The 18,791-nt window shown below is 53.4% G+C and overlaps 1 protein-coding gene across 1 annotated transcript in view; it reads left to right on the plus strand.

Moving 5' to 3' along the window:
- Positions 1-2,099: 2,099 nt before the first annotated feature.
- The window catches only part of FAM222A (family with sequence similarity 222 member A), a 33,717-nt gene continuing 17,025 nt past the window's right edge, over positions 2,100-18,791 (plus strand). Inside the window, exon 1 of the mRNA XM_058158824.1 lies at positions 2,100-2,241. The gene's annotated coding sequence lies outside the window, so the exon portion shown is untranslated. The remainder of the gene's footprint in view (positions 2,242-18,791) is intronic.

Raw genomic sequence — 18,791 nt, forward strand, 5'->3', positions numbered from 1 at the left:
GGGCTGGGGGAAGCTGAAGAAAGGGCTTGGGGAGGTCCCCTTTCTCCAGGGGGGGTGACTGCTTTCAGCTTGCGAGCCTGGCACTCGATGGGTGGTGGTGCAGAAAATGGTTATGAATTCAGCTGAGCTGCGGCAGAGAGGAAGGGGCAACTATTCATTAAATGCTAACATCTGGAAAGGCAGATTCTGAGGTGTTCTCTCTCTCTCTCTCTCTCTCCCTCCCCCCTCCCTCTTCTCTCCTCTCTCTTTGAGCATGTCCTTCAGCCCATTGTTTTCTCACCCATACAGGAAGGTTCCGCAGAGAGGCCAAGAAACCCCGATCCCCACCTATTGATGGCCCAGCCAATCAATGCTATCTTCTCTTCCCATGCCTGCGCGTCCATTGATTTTTGTTGTTGTTGTTACCCTCTCTGTTTATGTAATGTCTGAACTTTGCACAACTCAACCGTTTAATGTGCAGGAAAGGAGGCCCGTTGCCATGAAAACACGGCTCCCGATGACAGCATAATGCGGAGGGAGCCCTCTTTGCTTGGACTGCGCTCAGCGTATTTTAACCTTGATAAGTCAATAACTTTGTGGAAAAGAAAGCCGGATCGGATGAGGCTTTCAAGGCATCATTGAAGCCGGAGGAGAAAAGTCGGGTTTTTAATGCCCAGGAAATCTCCCTCCCTCCCTCCCTCCCTCCGTGTGACAGCACAGCAGAGCTGTGAAAAGAGGAAACACACTGCCCTTGTGGTGGTTGTGATTTGTATGCTCTATAAACAGCCAAGCAGAAGGACGTGGAGATTGTTTGTGGCTTCTGAGGTGGGATGAAGGTGGTCGGTGGTGCCCCCTTCCTTTGGGGCAGGGAAGCGAAGGGGCACCAGAGGGCAGGAGGAGGGGATTTCTGGGGACAGGCAGGGGGAAGAGAGAGGTGGAAGGTGCCCAGTTCCAAAGAGCCAGGTAGGTACAAAGGTAGGTACTGCTGGCTGAGGATAATGGGGCTTGTAGTGTGTGGATCGGGGATGTGAGCAACACGAAACCCTGACCAAGTAGCGAACGGATCCTGTCAAAAAAGCTGCCTTAATAAAAAGAGATCTTTGCGTTCAGAGGAAACCCTTCCCGAGTCGAGGACTGCCTGGCTACCGTCTCCCTTCCCAGTGGCTGCCCGAAACCGGAGCCCAGCATCCTCTTAAGAAAGACTTGGCGGCAGAAACCCCGTTGCCGAACGTATTGACCAGCCCGGCTGGGGACGATGGGCTTCATTCAGCTCGCAGAGGCGCGCGACGAGGAAAGACGCGCCGCAGCAGATCGATGGCAGAAGCGCAAAGTTGCAACTCCCGGGCCTTTGAGTTTTATGGATGGAGCAGCCGCGGAGCCCCGCAAAGGAAACCTCCTGAAAAGGCCGCACTGGACCCTCCGGAGCGCTCCAAGGGGAAAGGGCCGCCAAAGGGACCGGGGCCGAGCGAGCCCACTTGCCAATTCGGCCGCGTGGCTGCCGAGGCCACGCCCCCTCCGGCGGGGAGGGGGGGAGGAAAAAGGACGCTTGGTGGCGTCGCCCGGGCAACCCCGGTCCGGGGAGGCGGAGGGGGGCGTGGCCGGGCCGCGTGGGCCGCCAGCCGGGCAGAGCGCAGGAGGCGCGCGCGCTGCGCGGCTCCAGAGTCGCCGCCGCGGCCGCGGAGGGAGGTTGCGCCGGAGCTGCAAGCTGCGTAGAACCCCGCCGCCGGAGCCGGCCTCGCTCAGCGCTGCCGGGGGAAAGGAAGGCTGCGGAGAGGCGTCCCCCGGGGCGGCTGAAACCCGGCGCCCGGCAGACCGAGCCGCGCTCTGCATCTGGCCGCCCCTGCCCGCTTCCTCCACTGGAGCCCCCCGGGGCCGCCCTTCGGCCGGCTGCTCGGGCCCGGCTCTTCGGCGCGGCGGCGGCGGCGGCACACAAAGGGACCAGCCCCGCCGCCCCGCCGCCCTCCTCCATGTCGTCTGGGCTGCTCCGGCAACGCCGCGCGCCGCCCCGGCACGATGTGAGCCCCGCTGGCGGCTGGCCACCCCAGCGGAGCCCCGGCCGGGCCAGGCCGCGCTCGGCCGGCCCCTGAGGATCGCGGCGGGCGGGCGGGCGGCGTCTCTCCTCGGCGAGGCATCGGCGGCGCTCCTGGCTCGGCTCCCTTCATGGCCGCGAGGACCCGGCGGCGGCGGCGGTGGAGGCGGCGGCGGCTGCTGCTGCTCTCGCCTGAGGCGCCCTGAAAGCCCAACCGGAGCCTCACCGAGATGGTAAAGCGGGCGGTGGGTCGGCGGGGGAGACATCGGCCGAGACAGGGCCCGGCCGGGGATGATGGGCAGGGCAGTCGGGGCGTCTGGCTGGGACAGTCCGCCCCGTCCTCGCTTCCCCCGGGCCCTTTGCCCGATGGCAGAGCGCCCTTTTGGGGGGGGATCATGAGCAGCAGGGCGGGACGGCCCCCCCCAACCGTTGCTTTGCACAGGTGTGTGGGGGGTGAGGGATCCTGGGGGGGGTCTCTGGCTCCCGCTGGGCGGGTGGCTGGTTGGAAGAGGCGCAGACGGAGCTCCGGCCAGGGGAGGAAAGCGGCCGGGTCTTCGGGGAGGGGGTCCGCGTGGTCTGCGCAGTCTGTGGCCTGGGGTCCGGTGTGATGTCTCCCCTCCTAGCCAAGGAGGGTAGGATTCAGCGGGCTGGAGCTCGGAGGAAGGCTGATGAGGCCTTCCCGGCTGGGGCTGAGCGAAGTTGTCTCTTGTGCTTCCTTTGGGGGCTTTGGGGGAGGTCTCCAACCTCCCCTCCCCTCTCGGCCATGCCCTCTAGGCTTGTGCCACCCGGTGCCTTCTGGACACCCCCCTCCCACAAACTCGGAGGGACAAGCAGCCTGGAGGAGCCTGGAGCCCCAGGACTTCCGCAAGCCTTTGGGGGGGGTGGAGGGGGCAGGAGAGACCCTCTTAGCTCTAAGAAGGAAAATGCCCACCCCACAGCTTCCTGCAAGGGGTTCAGTTCCCCTTTCTGCCTGTGTGGCCCTTGGATGGTTTTGCGAGGAAATCAACTGGCGGGGATGGGGGGAGAGGGGGAGGATCCCTGGCATGGCTTTCCTTTCTGTTTGCAGCCTCATTGGGGGGCACTTGGGCAGGTGACCTGGTTTCTAGTGGCAATGGCACAACTCCCTTGCAAGGGCTTTCGCTGCTGCCCTTGTACCGCCCCGTAGCTGTCAGCTGCACAGCCAGGCACAAGGCCTGCTTTCTTTCCCAACCTGGGTGGAAGAAATGCCGCCGCTGCTGCTGCCAGGATGGCAAAGCCTGGCCTGATGGATGCGGGGGTGGGGGGGAGCCTCCGAGATCACTTATTTATTCTCCCCTCCCCTTGCTGCAAAGGACGTCCCCCTCCCCTCACTGCATCGAAGGGCCAAATGGGGTCTGTTTTGAGAAAGTTTGGGCTTGGGGAAGGCCGAATGGTTGGTGGTGCTGCCCCCTCCCCTCCTGAGCAGGCATGGGACTGTCTGGCTTTAGCCTCCTCTGAGCCCAGACTCTGGGAGGCAAGTCAGATCTCCTCCTGCCCAACTGGAAACCTTGATGGTGGCCTTGTGAAGCCCCCACCCCCACCTCAGACAAGTTGGATCAAACATAATCAGGAAGGTTTAAATCCCCCCCCCCCGCCACAGTCTTTCTGCCGCCTGTCCCTGGCTCTCTGGAAAGAGGCGACTACTGACCTGGGACTTTGGCCCCTCACCATCAAATCTGTCTGGAACTCCTGCAGGTGAAGTCTTGGTGCCCGCCACCTTCTCTCCCCCCACCCCCATTTTCCCATCTGCTGCAAGGAGGCTGTCTAGAGCGGGTGGGGTGAACCTAGAGGCCTTTTATTATAATGGAGAAGGCGGCATTCAGGGATTGGTCGTCTGGGCATTGGAGTCCAGGGGTCAAGTGTAGGCTGTGGTTTTGGGATGTCAACGCCTCATTGTGCAAAGTGTGTGAGGCGACGTGCTCAGAATAATGCATAAGACTTTCTAAACCCCCCCCTCTCTTTCCTGGCTTGCTTGGGAAAAAAAGTTTTCAAGTTTCAGACTTCGGTGGGAATTTTGTTGGTGAGAATGAAAAAGGCTCAGAATTTCAGTACTGGAGCAAAGGACCTGTTCTTCGGCCAGGCCTTTAAATAAGAACAAGATTACTGGGTCCTGTTTGATTTGGCCTGGTTTTAATCCTGGTTATGACTGTGAATTCCCTGAAATAGGCATCCTGAATATGAAGGTGCCATATCAGTTGAATAAAAAGACCTGGTTTCACACATAAACTGCAAAGACTTTTTCCAGATGATAACAGATTCTGTGAAACGTTAAAATCTGTGCGCTTTTTAATAATGTCAGCCCACTCCTCAAGTGGATCATTTGAGCTTCAGTACTGGGAGAAAACACCTGACTTGGCTTGGCTTGGATGCTCCTCTGACTCAAAATTGTGAAATTGGAGAAATTTGAGCCAATGAGGGAATAGTAACTCCTTTCTCTTCTCTCTTTTCCTGCCCTATTGAGGGAATATTATAATTGCCTGCCTGTTCAGAACTCTGCAGAACTCAAAAGCTTGCACAATTGGCCAGCGTTTTGCTGGGTCACCTGTAGGTCCCTGGTAATTTTTATCTTAGGGACCGGAAAGGGTGCTTTTCTGGCCTCCTTTGATCTTGTTAGGGGCATTTATTGGAAGAAGGAAGTGCTGGGAATTCTTTGTGTCCTTCCTGCCTTTAAAAAGCCTCCCAGACCGGCCTCTGCACTCTTCTTCTCTGCCTGCAGATCCGCCACTGGCTCGAACAGGTCAATAAATCTCCATTCTGCCGCCTTCTTCTCAGTTTCACGCTGCGAGATATTTCAAGTCTAAAGAGGGAGCCGCATTAAAAATTTAAGCCTCCGAGCCACTGAATCTTCCTCCTTACCCAAGGCTGCAGAGGGGGGGTGGGGTGGAGTGTCATGCAGGGCCTTCAAATGGCTTCTCCTAGGGTGGGCTGGAAGCCGGTCTGGATTTCACTCTGGATTGTTAGAGAGCAGTAGAGGGGTGGGGCCTGTTTTCCTGAGGAGGGGGCTCTGATTCTGCAACATTACTCACCCGTGGCAGGGGTGTTTATATTCTGGTCCGTATCTTCAGCCTTGCTCAATTGTTTGGATAAAGTGATGGATGTGATGCCATTTCCCCCCCCCCCCATTCCCAGGTCTGAAGCTGTCTGTCTGTGTAGGATGATACATTTGGCTAATAAGGACTGCGGGACTGCCCGAGTTGGGCGTGTATTATTGTTACCGTAGGCTGAGTCCATGCTCAAGTTGCTAGTCCACATTGTGGATGTGCGAAAGATGGAAAAGCACTTTCACGTTGTGAAATTATTTTTCCTCCTTTTTTCTCTGCTTGCAAGAGTCCACTATATTTCTAGACCGGAGAGAAGTCCCAGAAAGGTTTGTGGTCTGTGAAACTGGAGCACTGGTGTCCTGGCCTGCTGTCTGTAGAAGGCACTTGGAAAGGGGCTCCTCTCATCCCAACAGGAAAAGGGGAGTGTGCTGTAAGGGGAGTGTGGCCGATTGCATGGGGGTCTTTTTGCCCCAGCCAGTGGGAGGAACCACTAGGCCTTCCTCCAGTTCTTGGGTGGGGGGGAAGCGAACATTCACGCCAGGTAATTCAATCAAAGGGCGATTCCTCCCCTCTCCCTGGCTAATGCTGCACACAAAAGCCGGAGGCTTTATTACTCCTCCTGGCCCTGCGAATTGCTTCTCTCCCTGGAGTGAGCCGGCTAAAGCTGGCTTTATTATGTTAACCTATTTGTGTGTCAAGAGCTATTGTGCGGCTGCCTATCTCTGCTGTTTGTGTGCTGTTCGCCTGGCACCACCAGGGAAGGGCAGGGGAAAATGGCTGGTCGCTCGGCCACTCCAGGGGCACCGCTCGGTTGCTAAGTGACTTGCTCCCCTGCGCGCCTTCTCTCCGGAGGAGATGCCCTCCATAATTATCAGCCGGCTGACATTGGTGGAGAGCTGCCTGACACCCTCCCCTCCCCTCCCCTCCGGAAAAAAAGCAGAGGCTGCATATGGTGCTGCTGCCTTGGCCGGACGGGGCCGTGCGGCCTCCACTTGCACACCTTCAAGTGAGTCACTGCTCTGCTGTCTCGGCGGGGCTGCCAAGCCTGGTGGGCCTGCCTGTTTCAGAGACTTTGTTTTGGCCACAGATGGGAATTGAAAGGGTGAGCAATCCCTCACTTTTCAAATGAAATGCATTTCCTGCCTCCCTCCAAAACATACAGGTAATTTAGGATAATAGAAAGGGACTCCAAGCCCAATATTTCACTCCCACCCACCCCGTTTACTTCCACTGCTTTCAGGGTGGAAAACCAGCCCTTCCTCCTGATCTCTCCTTGCACGCACACACACACACACACACACACACACACACACACACACACACCCCACCTTGGTGAGCCCTGCAGGAGAAGAGAAAGACCTTCTCTCTATGAAGAGATCTGCATTTTGAAAGCTGCCCCTCCTGAAGAGGATGGGACAATTCAAGGGGTTCCCCCAGAGATGGGAATATCATCCCAGGAACTGCACAGAGACAGGGAAAGTCGTTTACATTTAATAACTTATTATGATTACGATGATGATGATGATGATTCCCCACGCCATCTTAGCAAGTGGGAAGAAGGGGGTTGCCGTGGCTGCCCTTCTCCCCTTAGCGTTGCGTCTGCAGTGTGCTTTGTGTGTTGCCAGAGACGGCAGCTGGCCCCGTGGGGGTGGGTGGAGTGTCATGCAGGGCCTTCAAATGGCTTCTCCTAGGGTGGGCTGGAAGCCGGTCTGGATTTCACTCTGGATTGTTAGAGAGTAGTAGAGGGGTGGGGCCTGTTTTCCTGAGGAGGGGGCTCTGATTCTGCAACATTACTCACCCGTGGCAGGGGTGTTTATATTCTGGTCCGTATCTTCAGCCTTGCTCAGTTGTTTGGATAAAGTGATGGATGTGATGCCATTTCCCCCCCCCCCCATTCCCAGGTCTGAAGCTGTCTGTCTGTGTAGGATGATACATTTGGCTAATAAGGACTGCGGGACTGCCCGAGTTGGGCGTGTATTATTGTTACCGTAGGCTATGCTCAAGTTGCTAGTCCACATTGTGGATGTGCGAAAGATGGAAAAGCACTTTCACGTTGTGAAATTATTTTTCCTCCTTTTTTCTCTGCTTGCAAGAGTCCACTATATTTCTAGACCGGAGAGAAGTCACGGAAAGGTTTGTGGTCTGTGAAACTGGAGCACTGGTGTCCTGGCCTGCTGTCTGTAGAAGGCACTTGGAAAGGGGCGCCTCTCATCCCAACAGGAAAAGGGGAGTGTGCTGTAAGGGGAGTGTGGCCGATTGCATGGGGGTCTTTTTGCCCCAGCCAGTGGGAGGAACCACTAGGCCTTCCTCCTGTTCTTGGGTGGGGGGGAAGCGAACATTCACGCCAGGTAATTCAATCAAAGGGCGATTCCTCCCCTCTCCCTGGCTAATGCTGCACACAAAAGCCGGAGGCTTTATTACTCCTCCTGGCCCGGCGAATTGCTTCTCTCCCTGGAGTGAGCCGGCTAAAGCTGGCTTTATTATGTTAACCTATTTGTGTGTCAAGAGCTATTGTGCGGCTGCCTATCTCTGCTGTTTGTGTGCTGTTCGCCTGGCACCACCAGGGAAGGGCAGGGGAAAATGGCTGGTCGCTCGGCCACTCCAGGGGCACCGCTCGGTTGCTAAGTGACTTGCTCCCCTGCGCGCCTTCTCTCCGGAGGAGATGCCCTCCATAATTATCAGCCGGCTGACATTGGTGGAGAGCTGCCTGACACCCTCTCTCCCCTCCCCTCCCCTCCGGAAAAAAAGCAGAGGCTGCATATGGTGCTGCTGCCTTGGCCGGACGGGGCCGTGCGGCCTCCACTTGCACACCTTCAAGTGAGTCACTGCTCTGCTGTCTCGGCGGGGCTGCCAAGCCTGGTGGGCCTGCCTGTTTCAGAGACTTTGTTTTGGCCACAGATGGGAATTGAAAGGGTGAGCAATCCCTCACTTTTCAAATGAAATGCATTTCCTGCCTCCCTCCAAAACATACAGGTAATTTAGGATAATAGAAAGGGACTCCAAGCCCAATATTTCACTCCCACCCACCCCGTTTACTTCCACTGCTTTCAGGGTGGAAAACCAGCCCTTCCTCCTGATCTCTCCTTGCACGCACACACACACACACACACACACACACACACACACACACCACCTTGGTGAGCCCTGCAGGAGAAGAGAAAGACCTTCTCTCTATGAAGAGATCCGCATTTTGAAAGCTGCCCCTCCTGAAGAGGATGGGACAATTCAAGGGGTTCCCCCAGAGATGGGAATATCATCCCAGGAACTGCACAGAGACAGGGAAAGTCATTTACATTTAATAACTTATTATGATTACGATGATGATGATGATGATTCCCCACGCCATCTTAGCAAGTGGGAAGAAGGGGGTTGCCGTGGCTGCCCTTCTCCCCTCAGCGTTGCGTCTGCAGTGTGCTTTGTGTGTTGCCAGAGACGGCAGCTGGCCCCGTGGGGGTGGGTGGGGGCTGGGGGCTGCGCAGAGCCGAGCAACAGAAGATGCATGCAGGTGTTTGCTTGGCTGATTCAGTTATTTATTGGCTTTCCAAGGGGCTTTCTGTTTCTTCGACCAGCATAGCAGCTTCCGGTACTACAAGGATAGAAGCAACATTTCTGCAATTAAAAATCAGAGTTAAAATTAAACGTTGGAATACAATTAATCATTAAAAGCTTATTCTGCTTGCAGTTTTCCTATTCCATATAATTATCTCTAGTATTTCTAGGCATCCTTCCCACGTCGGCTCCAGCTTGGTGCTTGCTTGTCAGTTTTGGGATTATCAGACAGCCTTCTTTGGGGAAAATCTGGTTGGAATTTCCCGTTCTTTGTGGCCAGGCCTAGAATTTTTGAAAGCACCTTGTCCACATTCCACCTGGACCACTAGGGATCACCTCCTTCAGCCCGTCCTTGGAAGCCACGTCCGGCAGGAGCCAGGAAAGGCAGCCGCGTTTCCTAACTGCTTCCAGTGATGGATTTTCATCCAAAGGGGAAATCTTGAATCCTGGCGTTTGAGGATGGGGGTGAAGGGGGCCTGTCCGCTGCTCCAGGATGTGGCGATTCTTCCAGGCCATCTGAAGACTCTGGCAGAGGACAGCAAAGTTGGCTCTGTAGCTGCTGGTGAGACCTTCCATGCAGGGCACGTCTGAATTATGGACCCGCATTTCTGGATGCTCCATACCTGGGAGGAGTCCTCACCGGTTGCATCCTCTCCTGGTTTTTCCCTGGCTTGGGTAGCTGTGAGTGGTTTCAGCTCCCCCGCCCACCATGCTCGAGCCCCCCCTCCTTCCCACTCTGGGTTTGAACTTTGCAGAGTCCAGTTGCTTCCCCCCCCCCCATCGAGTGGATGGATTTAAGCACAACAGAGGTGCTTTTCCTGGCGAGATCAGACCGTCTGAGCCACTGGCATTATCCAAACCCAGAGCAACTAGCTGGAAATTTGCACTTGCACAGTTGGAGAGCCCCCTCCCCTTTTGGTGTCTCAGGGCTGCGGCTTTCTTCCCAGCTGCCGCCCGCCCCCCCCCTTTCCCGGGGTCTCACGATGGCTCTTTGCTGGAGAGGCACAGAAAGAAATCTATTTATGACTGCTGTAAACAACCTTTCAATAAAAACAGGTTAATGACCTGAAACCGACAAGAGCCTGCTGGGAATTTTTTATTGCCCTGGAAGACAATATTGGCGCTTTTAAGCCCCCTCCCAGGGCCGGCTACACTTGGCCCCCAGCCTTTCAGTTTCCTGAACTCCACACGCCCCCACAGACCCCTACCCCCCCCCCCCGCCCGCTGCCCCGGCCGGCCAGCTGGCCAGATGCAAGAGGTCCCTGCAGGGCTGGGGTGAACTTCTGGTCTCCCTGGGAGCCAAATGGATTTTGTTGCTTCTTCCCAGGAGTGGCCTTGGATCGAATGGAAGGAAGGAAGGGGGGGGCCAACGCTCCTCGCCCCAAGATTTTAATTGCTTTGCATTTTCCCTCCTGCAGATCAGCGAATTGACATTTTAATTCCAGAGAAAGGATCCTGAGGTGGGCAGGTTTTTCCTGGTGTCCAGGCTGGGGGATGTGGGGGGGGGGCAGTTCCTGATTAATCCCCTGTTTTCTGAATCCTCTCCTCCCCCACTTCTATCACCTGCTGGCTGAACTTTTGGGGTGTCAGCTTAAATGCAGCTGGGTAATTGCTTCTTTGTGGTTCCAGTGGAATAAAAGAATCACAATGGCCGGGTGCACCCCCCCCTCCCCCCCATCTAGTTTGAAAGATGTAAAGGAGGGAAATCTGGGAAGGTGGCCCTCAGGGAGCCTAATATTACTAACGGGGGGGGGGGCTATGCTGTGCTCTTCCTTTGTCCTAATCCTAATTCTGCTCTCACTTCGGATGAGTCAAGCCTGGCATTTCCTGCACCTCAGGGGGCTTCAAGGGCACCTGGAACTCCCTGCCACCCAACAGTCATGGTTGATGGCTCCCCTCAATGTAGAAAAGGGAAGGGGAGAGACTGTAGTGGGGTAGACCCCTCCCTTAACTCCCCATGCAGGCATTATCTGTGTGAAACCTCGGTCATGGTGGAATGTTGGCTTTGGCTGGAGCAGGGGACAGAAACCTGCGGCTCTGGAGCCGCATGTGGCTCTTTCACCCCTCTGCTGTGGCTCCCTGTCACTCAAAATATGTGTCACAACCACCAGTGTGCAACATCCGCCGGCATGCAATTTATTGAGCTTTTTCAACGATCGATAAATCCAAGAAAAGAACGTTTCAGAAGAAAACAGAACGTTTAATTCAACTACATAGGCTAGTTTTTGTGGCTGCTCAAGAAATAGTCAGGCACGGGAAGGGTTTTGTGGCTCCCGGTGTTTTCTTTTCTGTGGGAAACGGGTCCAAATCGCTCTTTGAGTGTTTAAGGTTGTTTAAGGGACCCCTGGGCTAAAGAGATGGGCACTCTCCCTTGGAGGATGAGGGCTTCAAAAACTCACACGGCAATCTGCTTGGCCTGTGTCTGTTAAACTGTTTTGGGTTTTTTTTGGTGGGGGGCTGTGTTTCATAATAGTTGCCTGTTCACGAGGGGCACCTGTATTTTTATAGACTGCTTTTGGATTGTGCTTGAGGGCCTGCACTTCTTGTTAGGGGGAAGAAGGCTCCCTGCTCTGCGGCAGGTAACTGACCCACCACTAATCAGGCTGTAAGACTTGAGGGAGGGGCCTTCATGCAGTTTCCATGCCAAAGCCCCCTCCTGGGGATCTGGAAATCGGTTGGGGTGGACAATGTCCTCTCTGTAAGAAGAGATCTAAGGTTGTGGTGTAAAGGAGGAGTAAGGCATTTATTGATGAGATATCAGGATGTTTTTCAGCCTCTTTCTGGAGATGGAAGGCCTGTGGCTGAGGGGTATGGGTATGGTAGTCCACCCCATTTGGAAGACGCGGGAGGGGGGCTTTCTGAAATGATGGGCTGACCAACAGAAAGAAAAGCCAGATGTTCTGTCTTTGTCTGGAAAAGGATGTTGTTTGAAATGGACCCCATGTAATTAAAGCATTAGCTGGAATAGAAACTCTTTAAAGTGTTTAAAGCCACACTTGGAATATTGCATCCAGTTTTGGTCTCCACGATGTAAAAAAGATGTTGAGACTCTAGAAAGAGTGCAGAGAAGAGCAACAAAGATGATTAGAGGACTGGAGGCTAAAACATATGAAGAACGGTTGCAGGAACTGGGTGTGTCTAGTCTGATGAAAAGAAGGACTAGGGGAGACATGATAGCAGTGATCCAATATCTCAGGGGCTGCCCCAAAGAAGAGGGAGTCAAGCTGTTCTCCAAAGCACCTGAGGGTAGAACAAGAAGCAATGGGTGGAAACTGATCAAAAAAAGAAGCAACTTAGAACTAAGGAGGAATTTCCTGACAGTTAGAACAATTAATAAGTGGAACGACTTGCCTGCAGAAGTTGTGACTGCTCCAACACTGGAAATTTTTAAGAAAATGTTGGATAACCATCTGACTGAGATGGTGTAGGGTTCCTGCCTGGGCAGGGGGTTGGACTAGAAGACCTCCAAGGTCCCTTCCAACTCTGTTGTTATGTTATGTTATGTTCTTGGCAACAAGTTGGCTTGAATGCAGGCAGCCTGTTTGAATCGAAACCTCTGCTATCGGCGCTTCAGGAAACGGGAACCGCCTAGCAGAAGTTTCAGTGTTCAGAATAACTTTCGATGCATTTCATGTTTGCAAAGTGGCCGATGGGGCCGACTTGGTTTCCTGAAGTCTTAATTTGGGGGGGTGGGGTGGAGGGCGGGGACTTAAAGAAAAAAAGATTTCTGAGCATTGGCTTCTCATTCCGAAGGGGAAGACTTGTGCCCTCTGCACATGCTCTGCGTTCAAAGCTGGGACTGAGATTGTCTAGCCAGGCCTGAGGCTCTAGGAAAAGTTTTTGTGGACCACTGCTGGATGTGGCTACCTCTTTTGGACCATTGCTGGATGTGGCTACCTCTTTTGGGTTTTTTGGGCCTTCTGGAAGAGCTGGTGCATCAGACTCAACTCTTAGTCTCCCCAGCTGTCCCCTCTTCTCTGGAGCAGCCCCCCTCCGTTTCTATCCCTCCTTCTTTGCCCTGAGATGCACCAGGGGACCTGGCCCCGGGTGGGGGAACGGAGCCCTGCAACTGGTGCAGGAGGGTGCTCCACTTCCGCCGTGGGATGGAAGTGGGGAACCCGCATCCTGTTTGGGGGGTGCCTGGTCCCTTCTTGGCATCCCTCTGCCTTTCAGCCGTGATGCCCTCTTCTGCCAAGTTTTTTGTGAACCAAAAACAGCATTTGGAGGAGCCCCAACTCTCTGCCCATGACTTTTCTTCTGCTGGGGGTGGGATCGGTTTCAATGGTGCACACACGTGAGCAAAAGGGCGGACCCTCCTGTGCGGCTCCCCTCCCCCCTGGCCCTCCCTCCCTGCCCGCCTCCCCAGCTGTTCCGGAGTTATTAATGCGCAGAGCCGATGACGGGCTCCCATTGTAATCATTAAAACTATTAGAAGGGAAATGTTCGCTCGGAGCGAATGTCGGCCTCTCTCGGTGTTCTGCTTTGCAAATGCTCACAATTAATGCCAATCAGAACTCGGGATGAAGCCAACTTGAAATCACGTCTGTTTGATCTCATTTGTCAGCTGTTGCCGATCCGTGTTGTACATTTTCATACAACTGCTATAAACAGAGAAGGAAGGAACGAAGGAAGGAAGGAGGGAATGGTGGAGGGGGTTGGGGGGGAGCTTTGTGTGCCTTCTCTCTTCCTCCCTGCCCTGACACCGTTTTCCCCACCACACCATTGTTCTCCCCCCCCCCCCCGGTTCATTTCAAGCGTTTGGCATTTCTCTGCCTGCCATCGGGGTCTCGTGCGAGGGGAGTGGGCCTTTGTGCAGCCAGCTCCCTGCATTTGACAGGGGCCTCGTTTTCTGACCCGATGGCGAGGTGAGGTAGGCTGCGGGTGGTTTGCAGCGATTCTTCTGGTGAATTTTGGCAGGGCTCCGAATCATTGAGTTGCTTTCTGGTGACCTTTCCCTCTTGACCTCCAGCCCGGACCCCTGTCAAGAAGCTATTTTTATTCCCACCTATATTCTGCTTAAGAGCCGACTGAGAAAGCCCCCCTGTCCCAGGGCAAATTGGCTCTAAACTCCTGGGGGGCAGGCCTGGGGAAGTAAATACTAAGATTTGGGAAATGCAAGGCAAAGATAAACCTTGAATGCTGATTAGCTGGCCTGCATTGACATCCTATAAGGCAGTATGGAAGGAAGGATGATCCCGGTAGCTGCAGAACCGAGGAAAGGTCTCGGGAGGCCTCCCAGATAGAATAGTATTCTATTCTATTCTATTCTATTCTATTCTATTCTATTCTATTCTATTCTATTCTATTCTATTCTAAATACATTCTATTCTATTCTAAATACATTCTATTTTATTCTAAATACATTCTATTCTATTCTATTCTATTCTAGTCTAGTCTTTGGTTCATACGCTCTCAGTGTACATAAAAGAAAAGATACGTTCATCAAGAATCATAAGGTACAACACTTAATGATAGTCATAGGTTACAAATAAGCAATCAGGAAACAATATAAATCGTAAGGATTACCAGCAACAAAGTTACAGTCATAGAGTCATAAGTGGAAAGAGATTGGTGATGGGAACGATGAGAAAATTAATAGTAGTGCAGATTTAGTGAATAGTTTGACAGTGTTGAGGGAATTATTTGTTTAGCAGAGTGATGGTGTTTGGGAAGAAACTGTCCTTGTGCCTAGTTGTTCTAGTGTGCTGTGCTCTGTAGCGTTGTTTTGAGGGTAGGAGTTGAAACAGTTTATGTCCAGGATGCGAGGGGTCTGTAGATATTTTCACAGCCCTCTTTTTGACTCGTGCAGTATACAGGTCTCAATGGAAGGCAGGTAGGTAGCCATTGTTTTTTCTGCAGTTCTAATGATCCTCTGAAGTCTGTGTTTTTCTTGTTGGGTTGCAGAACCGAACCAGACAGTTCTAGAGGTGCAGATAACAGACTCAGTACTTCCTCTGTAGGACTGTAGATTGGCATTCAGAGCAGATTGGGGGCCTTGTCGGGGGGCGGGCGAGTCTTTGACTCTCCCTGCTTGCCTTTCCGAAGTGGTTCTCAAGGGCATCTTGGCATAGCAGAGTGAGGGAAGCCTTCTGCACAGGCTCAAGTGTCCCTGCTTGGGCCAGCCTGTTTCTAACCCTCAAAAGGAATGGCAGCCCCTTGTAATCACTCGCAAAGTCTTTTAGTCATGCCCAGGTACCCTTAGCAATGATGCCCATCCCAGCAGCTCAAAGAAGAGGCTGAGTTGGGTGCTTTTCCCAGGATGACCCCCTCCCTCCCCCTCCCCCCAAAGAAAGAGAAGGCAGTACTTTGGTTTCTCTTTTGCTGTTTTGACCCCTTACCTCTCCAGGCCTGGGGAGCCCTGACTCTGCACTTGGTTGATGCTCAAAATCTTGGCTGGGTCAAGAGCTGTTTGGGGCAGCCGGAGAGACCAAGCACCGGCCACGCCCAGGGCCACTGGCTGCCTTTGGCAGAAGCGTATTTTCATGGCTCCCAGTTTGATCTGCTGGCATCTGAGGTTGTCCTGGAGGGCAGGAGACCCTTTTCTGGCCTGGGGAGGCTGCGTCCTGGGTGACACACACACCCCTCACCCAATTATTTGCCTTGGCTATTTCATTTAAATTATCTGCCCTCAAACCGTCTCGGTACAGCTTTTCTTCCTCGTAATCTCGCATTTGAAACAACCTGTGCCTGTGCAAAGCTGCCTCACTTTTCTTGCACTAAAGAGATGGAGACCCGGTTGTCTTTAGACGCCTCACTCTCCGCCGGGGCTTCCCACTTAAAGGCTCCTTATTTCAGCTCCAGCAAGAACAAAACGGCTGTTTCAAGGTCTCGTTGTTATAACAAGAAAGAGGGGGAGAAAATCCATAAATTGTAGAGCAAACACAATAATGGCACAACAGGGCACTTACGGCATTCATAATTTTCTCCCTTGTTTGTTACAAGATAAGAAATTAGCCCAGGCGGTAGAAGCTGATAATTTTCTTATTTATTTACTTCCAATATTTGTGGACGCTCCTTCAGGCAGACAATTGTCCAGAAGCCAGTTTGCCAGCATTTAGGAAATGCAAATGAGCTGTAATTAGGAAAGTGTTTGGGGGGGGAGCCCGGAGGGTCAGAGAGGACTCTTGGGGGGGAGGAAGAAAGCTAAAATTAAAGAACCCTTGTTGGAAATCTTCACAAGCGCCCTGGGTGCTAAAATAGAAGTCACAGAATGTGCCCAAATGCCACAACTTTGGCAAAAGCATTTTGTGGGAGAGTGGGGAAAGAAGAGTGAAGAAGGCAAGTTTTGAGATGCGTGGACCTCAGCTCCCAGAATTCCCAGCCAGCACGGGAGGGGACATCCACACATCTCCAAACTTGCCGGGGGTTGAGAAACACAGACCTGCATCAGTGATGGAGCACCTGCCATCATTGGGTGCTGGAATGAGTTAACCTGGAGAAGGGTCACCTTTCTGTAAATTATGGCAAGTAAATAAAACCCCAAACGGGAAAGTTCACAAGGGACTCTGGGTCTGTCCCTTGATTCCTGGAGAGCCCCCCCCCCCGCCCTGCCAGGCTGGAGGAGGGGGAGGAAGAGGACCCCCATGCCTTTGGGGGTGACCAGGTGTGCAAAGATTGTGGCGCTGGCACAACAGGGGCCTCAAGAGTCTTGAGCTGTAACCAAAGTTCATGCAAGCTTTTCACAAGTGTTAAAACTCCCCCCCCCCAAATGTCCTGGCCAGTTTCTCCCTCTCCCGTCGGGTCCCCCCCCCCCCCGCCTTTTAATCAGCAGCCTGTGTGGCATGAAGCTGGCCGGGCTCTGGCTGATCACACAAGGGGTGAGTGGAAATTACCCTTGACTCTTGCATGCTAATATAATCTTGAACCACATCTTCTGGGCTGCAGCTAAAATTGCTTTTTAGATTAACATTTAATTATTAACCGGATGTGCTCCTCTGTTCTCCCCTCCCCTGGTTCCCCAGCAGGCTCGGGGCTTGCTCGTGATGGGGGGGGGCAGCCAGTCAAGATCTCTTCTCTCCCCCCCCCTCCCCAGGATGTATTAGCTGGGTTTCATGGAGACATTTGTGAGCAGGGAAGAGAGGTCACCCACCCCCCAAAAAAACAGCCTCCCTGCTGTATTAGGCGCCTTAGGCAAGGTGCTGGTGAACTTTCCCATTTGGGGTTTTATTTATTTGCCATAATTTACAGAAAGGTGACCCTTCTCCAGATTAACTCATTCCAGCACCCAAACTGTCAGCTCTGCTAATTGAGTTGCAGCCCTTTGGGGTTTTCAAGGTTAAGCATAAATTATTTGCAAGTTGCCTGAGTAGCAACTCGCAGGAAGGGGGGTGAGGTGGGGAGGCAGAGCATGGGAGGGTGTGGAGAGGGGAATGGCGTGCTTCGGAGCATGGGCAGAGTGCCTCTGGGTCTTGGGTGCGAAGGGGAATTTTGCATCCTTTGGACCCGGAAGGAAGTTAGACGCGATCATTCAAAGCTTGGTGTGTGTAGTTTGCTGGATGAGGCCCAACTTTGTACCAGGAAGAGCACTTGTGCGCCAGGGTTGTGATGCCCCTGAACACAGACCATAATATTTGGCTTTCTGTTGAGCAATCGGGGTTAAGGCGGGTGAACGTAAAGCCCTGACATGAGCCGTGTTTGAATAGGTGTGCCATGCCTTTGTCCTTCCTCCTCTCCACAACCTTCAGAATAGCCCTGCAGGGTAGGATGGGGGAGTTCCCAGGTCACCCAGTGATGTGGCTGGCTGGGGCGGGGGGCGGGGGGTTGAAGCTGGCCTTCCTGTGCCCCTCTCAATGCCAGCCTTGCAGAGCTTATTCCATACCTCAGCTGCTCCCCAGTATCATCAGATCACACAACCACAACACAAATAGAGAAGAACTCGAATGGCCACATGTGACACTTCGGCACAAAGTCCCCAACAAACAACCTCAAGGGGTGGCAGCATTGTTTGTTTGAATGCTTTTTTCAGTTGGAGCAAATAAAGACCAGGTGGGTTATGACTCCCAACTGTGTCCCATCCAGCACAGCCATTGAGGGTGCTGCAAGTGAGCTGGCATGGGAGTTGTAGTCCCAATACATCTACAAGCCACCATGTCAGGTGATTGCCGCAGTGACGGCTTGGAAGTTGGAGCAACTCTGGTTTTAAAATTCTCCGTGCTTCCAAGGGAGGGAGGGGAGCCTATGGATAGTTAGTATAGTCTAGTTTATGATTGTTAAACGTTACACCCTGTATTTTGCTCTGGGAAGTCGGGGGGTTGGGGGATTGGGGAAAGGGGGGGGGGAGTGGGGGAGGGAGAATTTGCAAAAACTTTGTAAAACTTTTTAATTAAAAAAAAAATCGTGCTGCTGCGCCTCCCCCCCTCCCCCGCCCGTCTCTCATTGGGACTCAAGTCCCCTTTTTATCGCCAAAGGGGAAGATGCCAGAGGGCGCTCCTTGGCCTGCAAGGACAGGTGACTTTTGGGGGGGGGTGGCGTTATTGAAGTAACAGAGACCTTGGGCTTATAAATAGCCCTGATTTTCACGGCAGGCTTTCGAAATTAGCAGGCGTTAGAGAAAAGGCTGTGAAAGGGGCACTTATATCCAAGAGGGAGGGGCTGTTAGCATGACTTGGAGAAGGCAGCTATTTTTAAAGGCTCTGCAATGGATGGATGCTCTGCCCGGTTCTTGGAACAGGGAGGTGAGAGCGGCAGGGCAGGGCCTGATCCTGCAAGAGGGGGCTGGGGGGGCTCTTTCGAAGACTTGAGAGAATAGGAGGGGCGAGTGGCCAGCTGTCCTCAATCAGGGATGGAGTCATTGGCAGATGGGCCGAAGTGCTGAATCGGGCCAAGCTCTCCTCTCCATGGATCCGGCTGCCAATGGAATCCAGGATGGCTGGGATTTAACTCAAATGCTGAGGCAGCTAAGTAAGCTGAAACTTTTTTTTTTTGGTTGAGCTCCATGACATCACAGCAGATTAACCAATAAGATGGGGAGATTTGCAGGTGGGTTCAAAACGGGTTGCGCCTCAGGGCTTTGGAGAAAGAGGCCGAATATGCCGGGAGTTTGGCTTCTTTGCTTGGGTAGGTGGAGGTTTCCGACGGAGAGACGCTCTCAAAGAAAGAAAGTTCTGAGCTGCTCTTGTGCCTATGCAGGTGACCTGGGCAGGAGCCCCTCCCAGAGGGAAGGTGCCTGGTGGTCC

This window comes from Ahaetulla prasina, chromosome 15, assembly GCF_028640845.1.
Source record: "Ahaetulla prasina isolate Xishuangbanna chromosome 15, ASM2864084v1, whole genome shotgun sequence".
Taxonomy (NCBI): domain Eukaryota; kingdom Metazoa; phylum Chordata; class Lepidosauria; order Squamata; family Colubridae; genus Ahaetulla; species Ahaetulla prasina.